This window comes from Tympanuchus pallidicinctus, unplaced genomic scaffold (assembly GCF_026119805.1).
Source record: "Tympanuchus pallidicinctus isolate F22 unplaced genomic scaffold, pur_lepc_1.0 scaffold4, whole genome shotgun sequence".
NCBI lineage: Eukaryota > Metazoa > Chordata > Aves > Galliformes > Phasianidae > Tympanuchus > Tympanuchus pallidicinctus.
Window position 1 is genome coordinate 44,748,693 of NW_026294758.1, and position 21,153 is coordinate 44,769,845.

At 36.3% G+C, this 21,153-nt stretch overlaps 1 protein-coding gene across 16 annotated transcripts in view; it reads left to right on the top strand.

Moving 5' to 3' along the window:
• Positions 1-21,153, top strand: part of PTPRD (protein tyrosine phosphatase receptor type D) — a 1,183,295-nt gene that overhangs the window by 396,481 nt on the left and 765,661 nt on the right. For all 16 annotated transcript variants that reach the window (XM_052700439.1, XM_052700447.1, XM_052700441.1 and 13 more), the window contains exon 4: positions 12,867-12,910. The gene's annotated coding sequence lies outside the window, so the exon portion shown is untranslated. The remainder of the gene's footprint in view (positions 1-12,866; positions 12,911-21,153) is intronic.

The following is a 21,153-nucleotide window of genomic DNA, read 5'->3' on the forward strand; positions in this document are numbered from 1 at the left end:
TCTAATACTAGTACTACTACTACTAATGGATTTCCAGGCAATCTGTGTTTCCAGTTGTGGTCATTTGCCTTCAGTTTCACTGATGTATGCACTGTGCTGATAAGTACTGTGGTTCATTTTCCTCTTGGCTAAGCACAGCTAAAAAATAAAGCAGAAAGAGGGAGAGGGAGAGATAGAGAGAAAGAGACAAAACCTCAGATTGATAATTACCATAGCTGGAGGCAGGGATGGCAAAAACACACTTGATTGATTTCTAACCTTCAGTATTATGCAAAAGAAGCATGGCTGGTTCTGAAGAAGAAGAGATAAATAAATAAATAAATAAGTACCCAAACCCATATGATACCTTCTTGTAGGTTAAATGCTTTTTCACTGAATTCCTCAAAATTTCATTTCATTCAGCATTATCAATGTGAGAATATTTTAATAAAGGGCAAAATTTTCTCTGATTATTAATTCCTTCTCACATCAAAAGCACTAATCCTAATATTCTGTGTTATCATTTCATATTACATTTTAATTTGTTAGTTCATCTGAGTGAACTGAGTATCTTAATAAGTAAAGAATAATTTGTCATGATTCAGTGATCTAATAAAATATGCTGGAAGGTGAAGTGATTAGTAAAGAGAAATAGAAGATTACAGCCTTATGAAACACTTTATGAAATAGAATTTGTGTGAACAAGCATTTGTATCTCACAGAGTTATGGGAAATATTGATTTTAGGTGCACTTTTTTCATATGCAAATAGAATTAGTGTATGTAATTTTCTATTTTTCTTGCTCTGAAAAGAAACATACAAACAAAAAAAATCCAGTATAAAATGTAATTCCTTCCTAAATATATTTTATTTCAGAAATAGCTATTGGCACTCTTTGATGAGTAATTGTTTAGTGATTTTATTATATAGTAATTGTGAAGATCCAAGATAGACCTAGCAAGATAAGTACATAAACTCAGAAACTTCCACAAAGTATTTATCAGTATGTCTGCATTTTACATGGTTTCTACCACTAGTACCTTATAATTCCTTTATCCAGATCTAAGTAATGTAAAGTGGAAAAAGAGGCACCTTGATTAAAGTGTATAAGCTGATTAGAATTTAAAAAAAAAAAAAAAAAGACTATGGAAAATCATGCTTTTATTTTAAGAATAGAACACCTATTATTTAGTACCTATTCTTTCTTTATCTTGCCAAAAAATTTATGTAGCTATCTCTAAAAATCCACCCACCACTGAGACTTTATTTTATTATAACTATTTGCTACACCATATAACCAGATGACATCATAAATAACTGATATTATTTTTAAGGCTTGCTTCCTCTGTAAATACTTTTATAGTGCATACCACTGGATGTTTGAGAAACAGCAGCATTATTCGAATATTCTATTTGAAATTAAGATGGTCCATTTTTGTTTCTTTCTTTTTTTGCAAGATCTGTGGACATGCTCAGTCTTTTACCACGTGGCATTTAATATTAAAGCACATATTAAAACAGTTTTCAGTGATGGAACTTGAATTTTGACTGCTGAAATCTGAATCTCTAAATGTTTCCTTGTTTCCACATACGTTTTTCATGAGAGCTAAGCAATGAAACAAAACAAAAAACAAAAAAAACCAAAAAACCAAACACAAAAACAAAAAACAACAAAAAAGAAAAAAGAAGAAAAAAGAAAAAAGAAAAAAGAAAAAAAGAAAAAAAGAAATTTATTCTAGCTGTCCAAAATTGCTTCTGCCAAAACAAAAGAAGGAAACTGGTCCTAGGCCATTTCCTTGGAAGGGGAACAGGTAGTCGAATGATTTGATTTTAATCAGAGGGAATTTTCCTGCCCATCAAGGCCAGGTCAGGAAGTACCCTGATCTGGTAGAGCTCTTCAATTATTACCTACTTCTAGTAATTCAGATTGACAGCAATGATGTTAGAAGTAAACTGAAAGATATCAAAAGGGTCTTTAGTGTACTGGGGCAGGTGGTTGAAAGAGATGGAGCTCAGGTGGTGTTTTCTTTGATTCCTTCAGTAGCAGGGACAAATGTTGAGAGAAACAAGAAAATCCACCTGGTTAACAGATGGCTAAGAGGCAGGTGCCGCTGAAGGAAATTTACTTATTTATTTAATCATGGGGCAGTTTATTCATCACTTGAGCTGTTGGAAATAGATGAGGTCAGCCTGTTTCAAGTTGGGGGGGGAGGACTCTAGCTCTTGGTAGGGTTCATTGAGAGGGCTTTAGACTAGTTTTGAAGTAAAACCAGGCTCATTGGAGTTGAGCTTAGGAGCAGCATACTAGAGCTGGGGATAAGAATAGCTTAAGTGCATCCATGCCAATACATGTATCATGGACAACAACAAGGGAGGCAGGGGCAGAACTAGATGCCATTTTGCAGCAGGGAAACTATGACTTAGTCACTGTCACCAAAACATGGTGAGATCATTTTTATGACTGGAGTGCTGCACTGAAAGGCTATATGCTCTGAAGTAGGGGTAGGCAAGGAAGGAAGAACACAGAGGTGGCGTAGTAGACGCTTGTCTACAACAGGGATAAGAAGGAGGATCTAGGTAACTACATTCTTATCAGCCTGACAGGAAAGTTCATGGAGCAGATCATCTTGAGCACAATCAGACCTATCCAGCATGGGTTCATAGATGTAGTCTATCTAGGCTTCAATAAAACCTTATCGCTCACAGTATTCTCCTGGATAAACTGTCAGCCCACTGCTTGGACAGCTGTACTTTTCACTGAGTAAAAAATACGCTGGATGGTTGGGCTCAGATTATGATTGTAAGTGGATTTAAATCTGACAGGCAACTGGTCATTAGTGGTGTTCCTCAGGAATCAGTATTGGAGCCAGTGTTGTTCAATATCCAGACAGATGACCAAGATGAGGAGATTGAGTGCACACTCATAAGTATGCAGAAGACACCAATTTGGGAAGACATGTTGATCTGCTTGAGAGAATGAAGTCTCTATAGAGGGATCTCGATAGGCTGGATCAACAGGATGAGGCCAGTTGCATGAGGTTCAACATGATGAAGTACTGGGCACTTCAGTTTAGTCACAATAGCCTCATGTAATGCTGCAAGCGTAGGGCAGAATGGCTGGAAAGCAGCAGCAAATAAAAGGAGCTGGGAATATTGATCAGCTGCCATCTGAATGGTATCCTGGGCTCCATCAGAAGAGGGGTGGCCAGCAGGGATTGGGAGGTGATTGTCACCCTCTATTCTGCTCTTGTGAGGCCCCATTTGGAGTACTGTGTCCAAGTCCGGAGCCCCCAGTACAAGAAAGACCGAGAGCTTTTAGAGAGGGTCCAGAGGAGAGCCACAAAGATGACCAGGGGTCTAGACCACCTCCCGTATGAAGACAGGCTGAGCGAGCTAGGCTTGTTCAGCCTGGAGAAAAGAAGGCTGTGGGGTTACCTGATTGCAGCCTTTCAATACCTAAAGGGAGCCTACAAACAGGAGGGGAATCAACTATTTGAAAGGGTAGGTAACATCAGGACAAGAGGAAATGGTTTTAAGTTGAGGGAGGAAAGATTTAGGTTGGATGTCAGGAGGAAGTTCTTTACTATGAGAGTGGTGCAGTTCTGGAACAGGGTGCCCAGTGAAGTTTTTCCTAGAGGTGTTCAAGGCCAGATAGGATGGGACCCTGGACAGCCTGGTTTAGTATTAAATGGGGAGGTTGGTGGTCCTGCGTGTAGCAGGGGGGTTGGAAATTCATGATCCTTGAGGTCCCTTCCAACCTTGGCCATTCTGTGATTCTGTGATTCTGCGAATGTGAGCCAGCAGTGCGCCCAAGTGGCCATGAAGACCATGGCATCCTTGCTTTTATTAGAAGTACTGTCCTTAGCCGGACTAGGAAGATGATCATCCATCTGTACTCAACAATGGTAACACTGAATTGTGCTCTTGTTGGACCCCTCATTACTGGAAATACACTCAGGTCCTGGACCATGTCCAAACAAGGGCAACGAAGTTGCCATAGGATCTGCAGCTCAAGTCTTACCAAGTCTGGCTGAGGGAACTGGGATTGTTTAGTCTGAAGGAGACTCATGAGACCTTATTGCCCTCTACAGCTACCTGAAAGGAAGCAGGAGATGCGGATGGCTGTGGACTGAAGTTAGTCTCAGCCTTTCCTAGCAATAAATAAGTAAACTCTATGGGTGAGAAGAATAATGGTGGAATGATAATTCTACTGGGAATTTTGTTCCACAGAAACTCAGATTTTCAGGTCTTCTTTGCATTCTTATTTTATAGAAGGAATTTTACTTTTTAATAAGTTCTCTGAACTTTTTTTGAGTAATTCTAACTTCACATAGCATCTATTTTTTCCTGTTACAGATTGCAGCTTAGAAGTCATAATGTGAGTAATTGAAAGCCCTCTTATAAAGCTCATCTCATTAATACCGAAATTTGAGTGCTTCCACAGTGAAATGTGGCAGCTGTTAAACTGTGAGCACCAATACTGCTCAAGAGCTTAGGACAGTAAAAAAGAACACTGTATCTAATTGAAACTGCAGGAGAATTGTTGTTAGACAGAATGCAATTATCCAAACTGGAAAGTTTCCAAAATACTAAGGCTGACATACTATCAGATCCCTTCATGAAGGAAAGGAGGGGTGAGCAGATTCTCAAATTGCTCTCTCCCCCTCCCACCTCCTCTTATCTCTTATCTCCCACCTCCTTTTCCTCCACTTTCCTCCGGTTAGGTTAAAGTAAGACTGACACTCAAGGTCCAGACACATTTCTGTACTACAGTTAACTTAAAAATACTGGCATTCTTATAATTACATCTGTCTAAGTTGCGCGGCTAAACTGTGACTTTATAAGAAATCAAAATAAGTCTTGCACTATGTAACAATGTTGTGAGAGAACAAAAAAAAAAAAGAGAGACAGAGAGGGCCAGACGAAGGAAGCGTTCACCCTTCTGCGTTCCAGTGTTGTTCCACGCATCGGCAAAGGGAGGGAGAGTTCCTTGGTTTATGAACACGCTCTTCCTGAAGTTTTGAAAGTTCCCAGAGCTCCTGTGAGTCTCCTTTTATGCCTGCAGGATTTACAAGTGTGCCGTCCCAAGGTCGTGAACAAACGAGATGGCAGTAAGCAAATTTGTCAAAAGTTAATTTGAAGACAAAACTTATGCTGCAAAACAGGAATGTTTAGGAATGTTTTCAACAGAGCAAGGCCATTCCATTGTTTTCAGGGCTCCATCAAGACTCCAGCCTTCAATTTGTTGTCTTGGCAACGGTCATCTTGCAAATGTTTGAGATAATTCCTGGTGTACCACAGATATTTTTTGTTGGTGTGCTGCATCTCTATGGTGAGTGATCCAAGGAGAAGAAAATGACATTATTATTGTGCTACACCAATGTGTAACTCATCAGTTTGCTACACTAATGTGTAAATAATGTATTTTTATCAAATTAAAAAAAAAAAAAAAAAGATCATTTTTGGAAGAAGTTAGAGGACATTTTAAGATCAGAAAAAAATACTAGCTCTGCAGAAGAAAGGTTCATCAATATATTTCCATTAGCCCAGTTCTGCTTTTGTGTGTATTGTGTTCTACAAATACCCTGAAGAAATGTGCTCTCTGAAGTCGAAGGCTGTTTGCTAGGCCAGAAATGCAACATTTCATAAAGAATATTTTTGGAAGAATTACACTGCAATGTGAAAAGCAAGTAACAGCAGGAAAGTCATTCTTCTTTCAGTATTCTGCTTACTATGTGTATGCATTGGGATCTTTTGATGTATCATTTATATCCTCACCATTACCATAGTCATTCTTCTTTCAGTATCCTGCTTACTATGTGTATATATTAGGATGTTTTGATGTATCATTTATATCCTCACCATTACCATATTGCCACTTACCCATTTGCCAAAGCAAGCACTTGGCTTTGGTCACTTCCTTACTGCATGCTTTTCCAAGTAGGATGTTTTCTTATAAGATTATCTTTCATAATTTGTTAACATAAAAGTTATATTAATTTCATCCACAAGAGATTGTCCCTGTCCTTCACATACGTTATGTCAAGCAATACAAACTTTATAGCAAGGGTGTTAATAGTATGCCAAGATTCAAGAGATTCAAAAAAGCATCCTCTGAAAGTTAATGAATTCAATCTACAATTCAGCAGGAAGGAAACATTTACAGTCAAGAGATGGGGCAGAAAATTCTATTTCCTTTAGACATCTGAGACATGCTGCTTCTGAACTACTTTCACAGAGGGAAGTAACACTAAAACTAGAAAGACAAAAGATTACTGCAGTTATTAGCAATGCTGTATGCTGTCAAGACTGTTAAAAATTAGTTGTGTGAACTAATAAATGTAAACAAATTAATGATAACCTATCAAGTTGTTTTGAGTTTTTCACTAAACGGAAGGTCTAAATAAGCCTCTTTACTGCTACTACCACTACTATTATTAAAATCATCATCATAATAATAAGCAGCAGCAAAAAAACACAGCTTTACAAAAAAAAAAAAAAAAAAGCCATGTTTTAGCATTGAAGATTTAGCACTGTTACATAGTTGTTTAAATCAAGCTAATAGGTAGCAGAGAGACAGAAAACCTAAATAGTTAAGAATATCTACAGGAAAGGATGAGAGGAAGATGAAAGTTAAGCTGTCAGTGAGATTTCCAGTGAGAAGAACTTGAGGGTCCTCGTGGATGAAGAGCTGGACATGAGCCAGCAGTATGTGCTTGCAGCCCAGAAGGCCAACTATTTTCTGGCCTGTATTAAAAAATGTGTGGGCATCAGGGAGAGAGAGGTGATTGTCCTCCTCTACTCACCTCTTGTGAAAGCCCCTTCTAGACTACTGAGTCCTGGGGTCCCCAGGACAAAAAGGACACAAAGTTCTTGGAATAAGTCCAGAGGAGGACCACTAATTTGATCAGAGGGCTGGAGCATATCTCCTATGTAGAAAGGTTGAGGCAACTGGGCTTGTTTAGCATAAAGAAGAATAGCTTCAGACCTCATTGTGGCTTTTGAATATTTAAAGGGAGCATATAAACTGGAGGGGCAGTGGCTGATTACAAGGGTGGATAGTGATAGGACAAGTGGGAATGGTCTTAAAGTAAGACAGCAGAGGTTTAGATTAGTCACTAGGAGTAAGTTTTTCACTCAGAGATTGGTGATGTACTGGAAAAGGTTGCCCAAGGAGGTTATGGATGCCCTATCCCTTGAAGGTCTGTCTGAAGGTTGAGTCGCTGTATGTGTACAGAGGAGAAATAACACTGCTTTGATTTCTTTAGTGGATGCAGTGCATGCTTCTGCTGGAAAGACTTCAGCAGGCTCACATCAAAAGCAAACATAAAATATTGCTACTGCAATAGAAAAATAAGGTGAAAACAATAGACATATGGTATATCTCTGTATGTAGATACATATGGTAACAATATAAATATTTCTGTAATAGTATTCTACTTAAGATGTCTTGAACTGACAACATAATTTTCTGGTAAATTTAAAAAGGAGTCAAAGACAAATATTTCATTTGTAACTGCGTTGTGGTGTGACATGTTAATGTGGGCATTGTGGGCTGATCATATGGCACAGTTACCATCTGATCACTCACAAGTACAGTTCTGCTGCCAGAAGTCACTTACACAGATTCTGACCCCCTCCTCCATTCAGAGATTCTGATACTCTTTTTTATCTTTTAAGCTAATATGAATTAGCTTGACATAATTCTGACACCACTGTCATTGCACATTAATATAACTATTCTCTTTGGCTGTAGCATAGTCATGCAATGATTTCAAAAATAATAATATTAAGATGTATTTTTAAGAGTATGCCGTGATGTGTATATGATGAAGATCTACCATATTTGTTATATCATTTTAAGTTTAATGATGAACTCTGAATCATACATATAATAACAAAATTGTATATATTCTATCAAAATAACTGTTCTGGATTCTAAATAGTGACTGTTGCTTATGTGTTCTGCTTTTCCCTATGTAAAAGATCTCCGTAACCAATATAGCAAAAGTAAACAAATTTGATCTGTATTCAACCTCCAGGCTTTTTCACCTCTGCATTCTTTGAGGATGACATGACAGTGAAATAGAAAACATTGTTACAATTCTGGGGACTATCACTAAAGGTGGTGAATGAAGATATTAAAAAAAAAAAAAAATAATTAAAAAATGGCATTAAGTAATGAACACCTACTTTCAATTTACTGAGGCAGAAGACAAGGATTAAAACCTCCCTTTGATATTAAAGGAGTTAAAGTTCTTGAAGTTCTTGTTAAATTTCAAGATTATCGGGGGAAAAAACAGCAAAAAAAAAAAAAAAAAGTATACTGAGTACAGCTTATGTTTCTTAGCTGCTATACCAGCCAATATTCATACAATTCTTAGTGAAGTAGGTTTTATGGCTACTTTCTTATGCATACTAACACAAAGACATATTGACAAGCCCTCTCAGTGGTTTCTACTATTTATAAGATTAAAAATGGAGAAAAACAGTCAATATTTTATCCATGTTTCTTAGTTCATTGTTTTGTTCTGAACATCTGATAAAAAATTGGTGATGTAGGGGTTTTCTTTTTGTTGTTGTTCTTTTTTTACTAACTTATAAGTAGTCATATTAAGAACTAAATAGATAAGAGAAAAAAACAATGCAACTTCTTCATTTCCAAAGATTTGGTAATATTTGGGAATTATCAGTAGGCGTAATGTATGAAGAGGATTTTGGAGATTAATATGTTTTCACTAGATTCATTCATCTGTTCTAATTCAAAATCTAGCAAGATTGTATTTAAGATGTCAAATTCTGCTCTCCTGTGTACTGTCATGTAAGGAAAGTTGCTTATATAAAATAGACTATGATACAGTGAAGATTCCTGGATGGCATACCAAAACAGTTTTTTGAATGTAACTTTCCCTACTTTTCTTCCTCTTATGTTAATTTATGATGTGTTTATGCACTCATGCCCTGGAGAATGCTTTTCTACTTATTGATTTTCTTAAAATGTTATTTATTTTCATTATGTGGGTTTTTATAAGCGTGTTTATAAGCTGAAAATTTTATCTGTTTTTATCAATTTTTGTTTGCCGGTAGAAAGATTTTTATATTTAAAATAACTCTTCAGTTTACTGCCCCTATTCTGGATCTTCTTGCTTTTCCATTCTGTGTATTTGCCTGTAATTGACATGGAGTTATGTATTCCCTTGCTAGCTGGCCTTTGCAAAGAAAATCCTTGAAGGCAATCAACAAACTCAATTACCACATTTTCTTAGCTTGTAAGTCCTAATAAATCAATATCAGGCAAATATTCATATGTTAAAGGTTAAATATTTTAAGCCTTTTGACAGTAATTGAGTGTATTTTCAAGAGAGGTTTAATGTTGATAGAGATTCTTTCCGTTTCATTACCATTTGCCTCTGATAGTGAATATTTTAAGCTTACTGACTGACACTTCACATTTGACGCAAGTAATATACAGCAGTCAAATCTAGTTTAAAGGCCTCTAGCTGCAACTTTATTATGAAATACTTTTCCATAAGTAAAGTTAATGTTTACTCTGTGGCTTTCTATCCATGTTAGCAATATTCACACAATATTCATCAGAACTACAATTGCTGAGATCACATATTTCCCATCAGTCCAAGTTCCAAAAGAAGGATCAGACGTTCTTGATTAAGATGTCTCTATAGTAAATTTGAGAATAGCTGTTGATGTCATTAATATTTGTCTAAGCATGATGAATCCCTTTTAATTTTGAACTATGAAACAGCAATTGCTGTTTTTCCAAAAGGCTATATCTCCAAAGAAATTAGTACATTTAGAAAAACACCTGAATATCTAATATACACAGATGTCTTTGGAAATGGTGTTGTTGAGGGTTAGATGATTAAATATTTCAGCAAATTTACACCTATATTTCAAGTAGAAGTGGAATACCCTCTGAAAGACTTAAGGAATAGGCTTCTTTTATAACATAGACAAAATTATGCCTGAAGAGAGAAATATGTCAGCCAGAATACCTTTTCCTTTTCTATATTTTAACATCATGGACACAGGAAGATTAAGGACTATATATATTGGCGTTCAGAGCATTATGAAACTTCTGTTCAGTGAAAACTTATCTGGATAGATTGGAAAGGATCTTGTAAGGTTCAAGAAGGGCAAGTGCAGAGTCTTACACCCAGAGAGGAATGACTACATGTATCAGTACAGGTCAGGGGCTCACATGATTGGAAAGGAGATCTGCAGAGAAGGGCCTAGATGTCCTTGTGCATAACGGCTGATTGTAAGCCAGCAGTGGCCAAGAAGATCAATGTATTAAAAAGAGCATGACCAACAGATCAGGGGAGGTTATCTCTCTGCTTTGGCCTGGTGAGGTCATAGTTGGCACAGTATGTCTAGTCCTTGTCTCCTTCTTTGTCTCCTCTGTTCAGAAAAGACAGAACATTTCTAGAGAGTATCCAGTGGAGAACCACAAAAATGATTAGAGGCTTTGAGCATCTCCATTATGAAGAAAAGAGGTTCAGTCTGGAGAAAAGAAGACTGAGAGGGACATCTTAGCAATGCCTATAAATACGGAATGGACAAGAGTCAAACAGATGGGACCAGGTTCTTTAGAATGGTGCCCAGTGACAGGATAAGTAATAAATGGGCCAAAACTGGAATGCAGGAAGTTCCACTTGAACATAAGGAAGCCTTTACTGTAACAGTGACAGAGCTATGGAACAAGCTGACCAGATTTTTTTGGGGGAGTCTTCTTTGCTGGAGATATTCAAAAATCAGCCTGGATGCTTTCCTGTGCAGTGTAGTGTAGAAATCTGCTTTAGCACACTGCTGGATTATGTGATCTCTAGATTTCCCTTCCAATCCTTGTGATTCTGTGATTCTCTGAAGATATTTTTTCTTACCACAAATAACACTGATCAGTGTACACTGGGAATACTTACAAAGTTGTTTTTTTTCTGGTTCTGTACAGCCTGAAAGAAGCAGAAGTATGATGTAGCTTAATCACAGTTTAATGTTTGAGAAGATAAAGTGGGAGGATTACTTTCTGTTCACATATAAAGTGGGTGGACAAATCTCAAAACAACTGAAAAAAAAAAGAAAATGCTACCTTTGTCTATTTAAGGAGACTGTATTTTTGCCTTTTTATCTGCTAGTTTTTGGTTTTAGATCTACTGTGTTTTGTCTTAGAGATCTCAGAATGTATCTTTGACCTCTGTTTCTTTTCAGTGGATATATATATAGCTATCTGTATTTTTCCCAGTTCCTGACACTCTTCTTGATACTAAGTCTTTATTTCTGGAACTCCTGTAAACATTAACCCTTCAAGTAAACCATAATTCATGCTCAGATCTAGAAAAATGGATAAGGAAGAGTGGAGATGGGATTTCCATTGAAAAGCAATTACTAAGTTACCTGCAAATATTGTTTACTCATACCTCTGACTGCAAAACGTTGGTATTTTGAAGAATGGGTTAGGGAGAGTGATAGAAGGGAGTAACTATTTTGTGAGAAGGCATGTCACACAGAAACCAAATAGACAACACTTGAGTGAGAGGTCACCCCCAAGTGGTGACTACTTACTTGTAGTCAAGACTGGGTTCTTAGTATTTTTTTTATTATTTTACTGCATACTTATTATTCTAAGAAAAATAACTTGAAGTTTAGTAGTTATAATGTGAAATAAGTTTTGCCTTGCCTTCTAGTTAATTGTTTTAAACTGTTATTAGTTAAGCATTTTGAAACAGTGCTGTGTTCTTTCATTGGTGCTTTCATCCTGTTTGTGTACCTAATACTCAACATTTCTGATTATTGCTGGGTTGAAACAAAACCCAAATGATATTGGTATACCGGAATTCAGCTTCTTAATATCTGAAGTAATTTTAAGACCTGTCTGCCCTCATAGTTTCAGACTTCAAACTACCTTAACTCTTTATGAAGAGAAGCAGTCTGAATACTTAGCATTGCATATATAAATATATGTATATTTATGTATAACATATACACATATTTCCTTACATTTGTGCATACATAGCTGTATGAACAGGGGAGGAGAAGAAAAAGACATGAAAATGGAAGAATAAAACTCCTTAGCTTCTGAGCATTTATTTGTCCTGGATACATGATGATCTTGAAATGTGCACATTAGAGATTTTAGAATAGATATTACATGTGACTAACCCACTTGTGAATAAACTGAAAAATTTCAAATCGATCTGGTTAAACATTCATCCATACAAAATATAAGAGCTCTGAAACGGCATAATGAAACTCTGCACAAAACATACTTTTATTGCAACACTTAAACGACATAGATTTAAGAACACTAAAGTTAATTTTAATAGTCTGTCATCTGATTCTTATTTTTTGAGTCTGACTAGAAAAAAAAAAAAAGAGAGAGAATGTGATAGAATATTTTACAAAGCCTTGGAAACCCTTCATTTATGTTTTACATTCTACATTTTTATTTGAGTTGTTCCTTAAATTCCATTACAATTGGTAAGCCAATTCAAACCTAAGAAATATTTCAAGAATCACAGAGACGCATTTTGAAAAGATAATTAATGGCAAGAATACTAAAAAGTGATTTTAGACTTTCACATATAACATCAATTGTCTAATTACAATAATTAAAATTTTAAAAATCTCAGCTATAAAATTTGTAAGAAAATTTGATAGCATTTCCTGCATGAGAACAGCAACTTCCAGAAGTGCAGGTTTTTTTTTCCCCGACTAATTGATCCTTTCTGTTGTTTATCAAATACTGCAATGTTGATAAATATTAATTCTGACTGTTCCCCCCCAAAAAAAATAGTGTATGCATAAAAATATGGTACTTGACAAATGCCCTAACAATGATATCTAACATATTTTTTTTATTATTATTTTAGAACTCTATCCTGAGACACAACTACAGGATGTGCCTTGGAGAAGTGTAAGTTGTTTCTTTTATTGCTATGATAACTGTTGGACACTGTATCTTGTCTTGCAATTAAATGAATTCATTTTCCAAGATATTTTTTTAAATAATAAATCTCTATCACTGAGATCCCACAATGATTATTCAGGCTTCACTATGATAGTGGAGATTTGTCTGACATCACTGTTCAGAGTACATACATGTAACCATTAACAATTTTTTGTAAGTTAGTAGCAAATATTTAAGCATCTATATTTCATGGAATCATAGAAAGGCCTGGGTTGAAAAGGACCTTAAAGATCATCTAATTTCAACACCTATGTTGTATCCAAGTTTGCCAACCACTTAACCAAGCTGCCCAGAGCCACACCCAGCCTGGCCTTGAATGCCTCCAGGGATGGGGCATCCATAACCTCCTTGGGCAACCTCTTCCAGTACATCACCAATCTCTGAGTGAAAAACTTACTCCTGTGACTAATCTAAATCTCTGCTGTCTTACTTTAAGACCATCCCCCCTTGTCTTATCACTATCCACCCTTGTAAACAGCCATTGCCCCTCCAGTTTATGTGCTCCCTTTAAATATTCAAAGGCTACAATGAGGTCTGAAGCTACTCTTCTTTATGCTAAACAAGCCCAGTTCCCTCAACCTTTCTACATAGGAGATATGCTCCAGCCCTCTGATTTCTCATGACTTCCTAAAATCCTACAAGTGAGAATGCAACTAGGAAAACATCCTAGATATTTTTATTAAGAAGTAACTTTCCTCTTCAGATAATAACAATGGAATATGATCTTTCCTTACAAACAAACAGGGAAACAACAAAAGTTTGAGAAAATGCACCTCCCAGTGGCTGTTTATTGATGTGTATCTTCCACATCTGTATAATAATGAATGTAAAGATGTTATAATTAGGAAATATACATGAAAGTTAGGGTAAACAGGTTATCTCACCAAGGAAGAATGGATGGAAAGCTTACCCTTGTCCTGGGCTTCCTGAGAAGACTCCAAGAGGAGCAATCTCCAAAAGAGATTTTCCCAACTGGTAGTCAGCTCTTAAATGGATTCTAGGAGAGGTGGAGCCAGCTCCTCCCATTCTGGCAGATCAGGTGAATTGCCTTCACCTGTGCCCCCAGGGCTGACTCATTGCTTGCCTCAGGTGGTCAATCAGAGGTTCCGGCCATGATTCAGAAGTTCCCATAAAACGTGTAAAGATCATAAGCAAAATTACCAATTTTTTTTATCTTACCTGCTAACTAATGGCCATCCTCCTCTCTCCTTTTTTTTTATTTTTTTCCTTTTGTCTGAAATGTCACTTTTCTCTAAATTATGTAGGAAGACATTGTTTTGCTTGTTTTGCCCTTTTAATTGTAGAAAATGACATGAAACTAACAGACAATTTACATAACTCTGTCCAATAACAATGAATGATATTTAAAATTGAAATATTTTTCTTGTTCACATTTTGTATTATTCTCCTAACCAGGAAGAAATCCCAATAAAATTACCAATGGCTCAATGTCATAGAGGCAGTTATGTACATTTAATAACTGTTAACTGCTGGGAATAGACAAAAAGCAAAATCATTGGTGTGTCAAGTAATTTCTGTGTTGAAAAATTGTCATAACATCAACAGGAAAATACATGAATATTAATGCAATTTAAATATTTTCCAAGGAATATAATATCATATCACAATGCCAGGTGCTAATTTGTGCATTAAAAACAACTTAAAATATGCTCACTCAGGAAAAGTAAAGTTACAATAAGCCTTCAGCTGTAAAAGAAAACCTGTGTATGCTTGAAATTTTGCAGTTGAGGTTTGGTGTTATCAGTCTAGGACTTGAATTTTAGCTAAAAGACTAAACCCAGTCCCAAAACAAGTTCTCCAGCTAGAAGAATGAACTGTGTCTTACTGAACAAGAAAGGATACAATAGGTCAAATGTTGGTATAATAATAAAAGTAGATAATCTGCGCCTATTTTCTGTGAGAATTTTTTTTTTTTTTTTTTTTTCCCCCCCAAGCATAAAAGCAATTTCCTACAGCCACTGAAATAACTTGAGGCATATTTTCAGTTCTTTTCATTTACACAGTTCCATTCCATTCAACAGAATTGTATTAATTTTCACCATCTCACTTCTTGAACATAAATCTTTATTATCTCAATTAATGAGTTTCATTTTTTGCCTACCTTTGATGTGTTTTTTGAAAATACGCATTCCTTCCAGTCACGTTTTCTGGACAACTGAAGAGTCATTTGGCATAAACCCTTCAGCTTTGAGTTATGCTTCTTTCAGACTTACTGAGAAATTGGTATGTCACTTGCTTCACAACTGTCTTTTTGTTCTGAAGATATTTTTTACTATTCATAATTGTATCCTGATAATGCCTCAAGATATTTTCTATAGACAAGAGGAGATTAAGTTCAATTGGAAGGAAGAAAGCCAAGACGAAGAAAAGCAGTTTTATTACCTTTCAATTATAAAGTCAAAGACATGAGATCATTCATAAGTAAAGTCTGAACAAAAAAAAATTATAAGTCAGAAAGATAAATCTAGATAGAGAGATTTAAAAGAAAAAAAAAAAAGACTCTATGGATGAAGTTTACACTTAGGAAGTAAAAGACATTTCTGCCAGTGTAGAAATTAAAAAGAGTAGCAAACAGGAAAACATGAGTATTTTGATTCCTAAAACCAGTATTTTGATTCCAGTCATAGAAGCACAGAAGCATAGAATCATTCAAGTGGAAGAGACCTTTAAATGCCAGATAGTCTCAATCTCCTGCAATGAGCAGGAACATCTACAGCTAGGTCAGGTAGCTCAGAACTCTGTCCAGACTGACTTTGAATGTCTCCAGGGATGGGGCATTCACTGTCTCTTTGAGCAACCTGTTCAAGTGCATCATTACCCTTACTGTATTTTTTTTTTTCTTACATCCAGTCTATACTCTCTTTTAGATTGAAGGCCTTCCCACTTGTCCTATCACAGTAGACCGTGCTAAAGAGTCTCTTTCTTTCCTGTAGGCCCCCTTTAGATATTGAAAAGCTGCTGTCAGATCTCCCTGGATCTTTCTCCTCTCCTGGGCAAACAGTCCCAGCTCTATCAGTTTGTCTTCATGGAGAGTTGTTCCTTGTATCATTTTTGTGGCTATCCTCCAGAAGAGCTCCAACAAATCTATGTCTCTCCTGTACTGAGTACTCCACATCTGGTCACAGTTCTCTAGATGAGGACACTCCAAAGGAGAGTAGAGGAAAAGGATTACCTCTCCTCCTGCTGGCTGCACTTATCTGGATGCAGCCCAGGATGTGGTTGGCTTTCTGAATTGCAAGAGCACATTGCTGACTCATGTCCAGCTTCTCATCCACCAGTACTCCCAAGTCCCTTTCAACAGGGCTGTGCTCAATTCTTCCTTCTCTCAGCTTGTATTGATAATGGGATTTGCCGTGACAAAGGTGCAACATCTTTCATTTGGCTTTGTTGAATCTCATGAGGTTCTCCTGGTCCTACTGCTGAAGCCTGTTTAAGTCTCTCTGGATGGCATGCCATCCCTCAGGTCTGTCAACCACTCCAAATGGTTGGGGTGTCATCTGAAAACTTGCTGAGGGCATATTGGTGCAGTGGATACCACAGAAGGATGGGATAATAATGCATGGCAAATGAGGTGATGATAGTATCTTCTAATAGGATACAAGCACTACAGAGCAATAGCAAGTAACAAAGAAGAAAAATTGGCTCAACCCTTCCAAAAATCAGTGACATCTCAAGAGTACAACCTCTATCAGGAAAGATGCTACTCCCTTGTCTGCTAAACCTTAAATGAGAGTGGTGAGGGATGGATCCAGGCTCCACACTTTCAGATCATTCAGGTACAATCCTTACACCTGAGTTCCTTTGGGTTAGCCACACCTTCAGGTTGTGATCTGGCAATTTTGCTGCAGAAATTTGCTGCCATTCAGAAAAACCAGGGTAGGCTTGAAAAGCGGGCAGATGGGAAATTAATGAGGTGTAGTATGTCCAAGTACAAGGTATCACACTTGAATGGCAGCAATCCCATATATATGGACAGACTAGGAGAAGAGTTCACTGAGAGCAGTCATACAGAGAAGGACTTGGGTGTTTTGGTCCGTGAGAAGCTAAACAATGAGCAAGCAAATTGAGCTTGCAGCCTGGACGGCCACCAGGATCCTGGGCTGCTTCAAAAGAGAAATAGTTGGCAGGGTAAGGGAATCCTCCTCTATTTTGCCTTCATGCAGCCCCATCTGGAGTACTGTGTCCAGACCAGGGGTTCCCAGCACATGAAAGACATGGAGTTATTGAAGTGGTTCCAGTGAAGGGCCATGAAAGTAAACTTCTTTTATGAAGAGGAAATTGAGCTTGTTCAGCCTGGAGAAGAGAAAGCTCAAGAGAGAATCTCACTGTTGCCTTTCAGTACTTGAGGAGAGCTTATAAACAGGAGAGAGAACAATTTTTTTACACTGTCTGAGGAAAGATTTATGCTACGCATTAGGCTGAAGTTCTTTACTCAAAGGTGATGAAGTAGTTAAATGTTGCCCACAAAAGTTGTGGATGTACCATTAGTGGAGGCGTTCTAACCCAGGTTGGATAGGGTCCCACGTAGCCTTATATAGTGGTTGGCAATTCTGTAGGAGGGTAGGAACTGTCCTTTGACATGGTCCCATGACATATCCTTATCTCTAAATTGGAGAGATATAGATTTAAAGAGTGTATTATTCTGTGGATGAGAAATAGTTTGGAAGTTCACAGCTGGAGGGTTATGGTCAATGGCTCTGTGTTCAGGTGGAGACTAGTAATGAAGAGTATTCCCCAGGCATCCTACTTGGGACTAATAATCTTTAACATCTTTATCAGTGACCTAGATAATCATCATTCCCTGCATAGGAGTGAAGTTCACAGGTCAGTTGTTCCCTGGGTTGGTCTTTCTATCTTTCTTAAAAATGGGTGCAACACCTTTTTTACATTCATCAAAGATTTCTCCTCACCTCCGTGACTTCTCAAATATTGAGCATCTTGGCGGCGACAATCAGCCAATTCACTCAGGAATTGAAAAAATTAATACACAAGCTATTTTGCTGATATCAAAAACATCTCTTATATAATAAATATATATATATATAATATAAATAAATGTCTTTTTTATTTATTTTTTCCCCTTCTATAATTCTTCGTTAGAAACATGAGTTGTAGAAAATAATACACAATGTGCTATTTAGACTTTCAGGAGAATGTATCTGGGACTGCAAATATGCATTCACAGCAGCACCTAACCAGTGATGAAGTCTCACTTTGTCAACCTTTATCCAGTGTGCATTAGTATCATTTTCCCAGGTTGTACTAACCACCAGAACAATTCCTGTACCTGTGTCTTAATAGTATTGGAGTTTTAACAAATGCTGCTGCTATAGTTCAGTTTGTATAGGATTGTATTTCATACAGGTCTAAAAAGATCTATTAATTTTCACACAACTACTTCATGTCAGCAAAGTTGTGATTAACATAAAAACTGTTATGTGCAATATTCAGATTACAAAGTTATGTCACATGGTAGTGTTTATAGAATTGTAGCTCATCTGGTTAATCGTGGACTATACTTATGGTATGAAGAAATAACAAATAACCCTTTAAAAATGTTTAATTTTAGAAAATGTATAGATGAACACTTTTAGGATATCAGAAAACATGATATTTAACTTTAAATTCATTGTAAACATTGAACAGTTTCCAACAGTTGGTCTGTTCAAAGGTTTGTCTCTCTTGTTATAATGACAAAAAATGCTTTTTCTTACAGTAGAATTAGTATACCCCTACGTCAATGGTTTGTGAGCTGGTTTGGCCCAGTAATGTTACTAGCGAGGTGGAGGGACCCATGGGTTCACACCTCTAGAAAGGGGAAAATAAAGGGAAAAAGAGATGGGCCCCAAAAATAACAGTGGCAATGATCTGAGAAGAAACAAACTAATTGACTAAATAAGATACTGGAATGCAAGATAACACATTATAGTGCAATATAATATAATATAATTAAAATTGGAGCTAATAAATCAAATATAATGAGGGAAAGTATCTGAAAAAGCTGAAGGCCTTAATGCTGAGGCGAATCATGTGGTTTGGATGAGCAGCAGGAAGGAGAGACAAGAAAGGGAATAAAGGCAAAAAGAGGGACAGTAGGTGACCTTGCCAGGGGTTATTTCTTCTCTCTGAATGCAAATTCCTCTAATGTATGTAGTTCTCTGCCAGGACTGGTACCCAAAATTGAATCATTAACTCTTTTACTCCCAGTGCACAACATGATGTTATGATGTTGAATACCGATAGCCCAAAATCATAAACCATGACACCCTCTGAAAATGTTAAGATTAAAAGCTGCCTAAAAAACAGTGTATTCAAAAGTGCTGAAAATAGTCACTTCCAATTCTGCTTTTGTTACATATAAATATATGTTAATATTGTTCAAAGTCAGCTAGACATTTGAAGAACATTTGATTAGAAATCATCTTCACCTCTGTGTTTTCTTTCTTATGAGTAGACAGCAGAAGTGTATTGCTGCAAGGCAAGTAACATATGTAGATCTGAGTAGAGTACAAAGGTGATATTACAATTATTTTAAAATAACAAGTTAACAGAAAAATATAAATGAGAATTCATACAAAAACTACATTAGATAATGTAGATAATAATGTGAAGATGTGAGAAATGTTCTTTTTCAGTAGTCCTCAGTCCTAGTAGGCTCAGATAGAAATCACTATGGATCACAGTTTATTTCATGCTTTTGCAAGAGCGGGAGACCGTAAGAAAAGGCGTTCATAACTAGAGAGACACAACAGTTCTATATTTCGTACTTGCTGGTGTGAATTTTTTCCCCTGCTTTCTTATTGGTTGAGTACACTGGAGTTTACTGTCAATTTGACACTTCTAATTCCCTGAGCAAATGCTCCTGCTTGGTTATCTTCTCCCTGTTCTCCTATTTTTGTTTAGTTCTTGCCTATTATGGTATGCTGGGATAATCTCTCATAGTTGCCCTGTGGTTAGCATTCAAACCACAAAACTGTTATGCACCAGTGTATCTCCCAATGTTAGTCAAAAATGTAGATCTCCTATTTCGCAAGCAGGAATTTATCTTGTATCAGAGCTCCATGGTGCATCTTTGGAGTCATAACATCTTATTGTTACGTAAAAACAACATTTATGTCCCCACAGAGATGGTAGTTCAATCTTTGTGAACACTGCCTGTTCCAAGAAAACAGAATAAAAATCATTTCATGAGGTTGAATTTCAGATTATTACTTAATACTTAAAAATGTTGAAATAAATTTGAAGGAAATTATGGGAAGGACAAGAATGAGAAAAATGAGTGAAGAAATGACTAAAAGAAATTTATTACATATCATTGAAATGTAATCATTTCAAAAGAATCCAAACCCCAAACCTTTAGAAGTGCTCAATTGTTCACACATTTATTTTGACATAAATAATTGTGAAGTTGCTTTTAAATGAACAATTGAAACCAAATCTATATTTTTAACAAAAACTTGTTAATCAAAACCTACTTCAATTAATTAAAGCATGTGATAGCATTAACTGTGTTATCATGCTTTAGCATCTGTATCTTAACAAGATAAAAAACGATCTCTTCTGCTTTTACATACAGCCTATTTTTTGTTGTCAATATGAATTAAGACTGCTATGTTTGTATGATCTTCAGCTATACTCCTTTACACATCTGCTTTAATGTCTTGGTTCTTAATTGAGATCTAGACTGTCTTAATCCTGACCAATGAACTAGTTCAAAATTTGGTGGGCTCTTTTGGGGTCTTGAGGTAAATGGTTTGGGGTTTATTTATTTATTTATTTATTTATTTATTTATTTATTTATTTTAGTTCTGTGCCTATTTCTGCACATACAAAAAAAAGTTCTCTAGTTTTCTGGATTTTTTATAATTATTTTGTATTTCATGTATTCCTTAGCTTATTGGAATTTACAATCCTTTTTGTTTAGTAAAGCCAAATTAGTAGGAAGATGTAATGTTTATAGGTGGTAATGACAGTAATTCAGTTTTAAATGTTCTAAAAGCTGAAATGCATTTAGTAAAACATATCTACATAACACTAAAATATCATAGGAAGAAAAAGTGATATAGACAAGAGCAGGAAAACAGTCCTTTTGCAGTCTTACAAAATTATAATTCAGCATATAGCTCAAAGTAGTGTAGACAAAAAAATCTCAGCCAGAAAACTTTCCA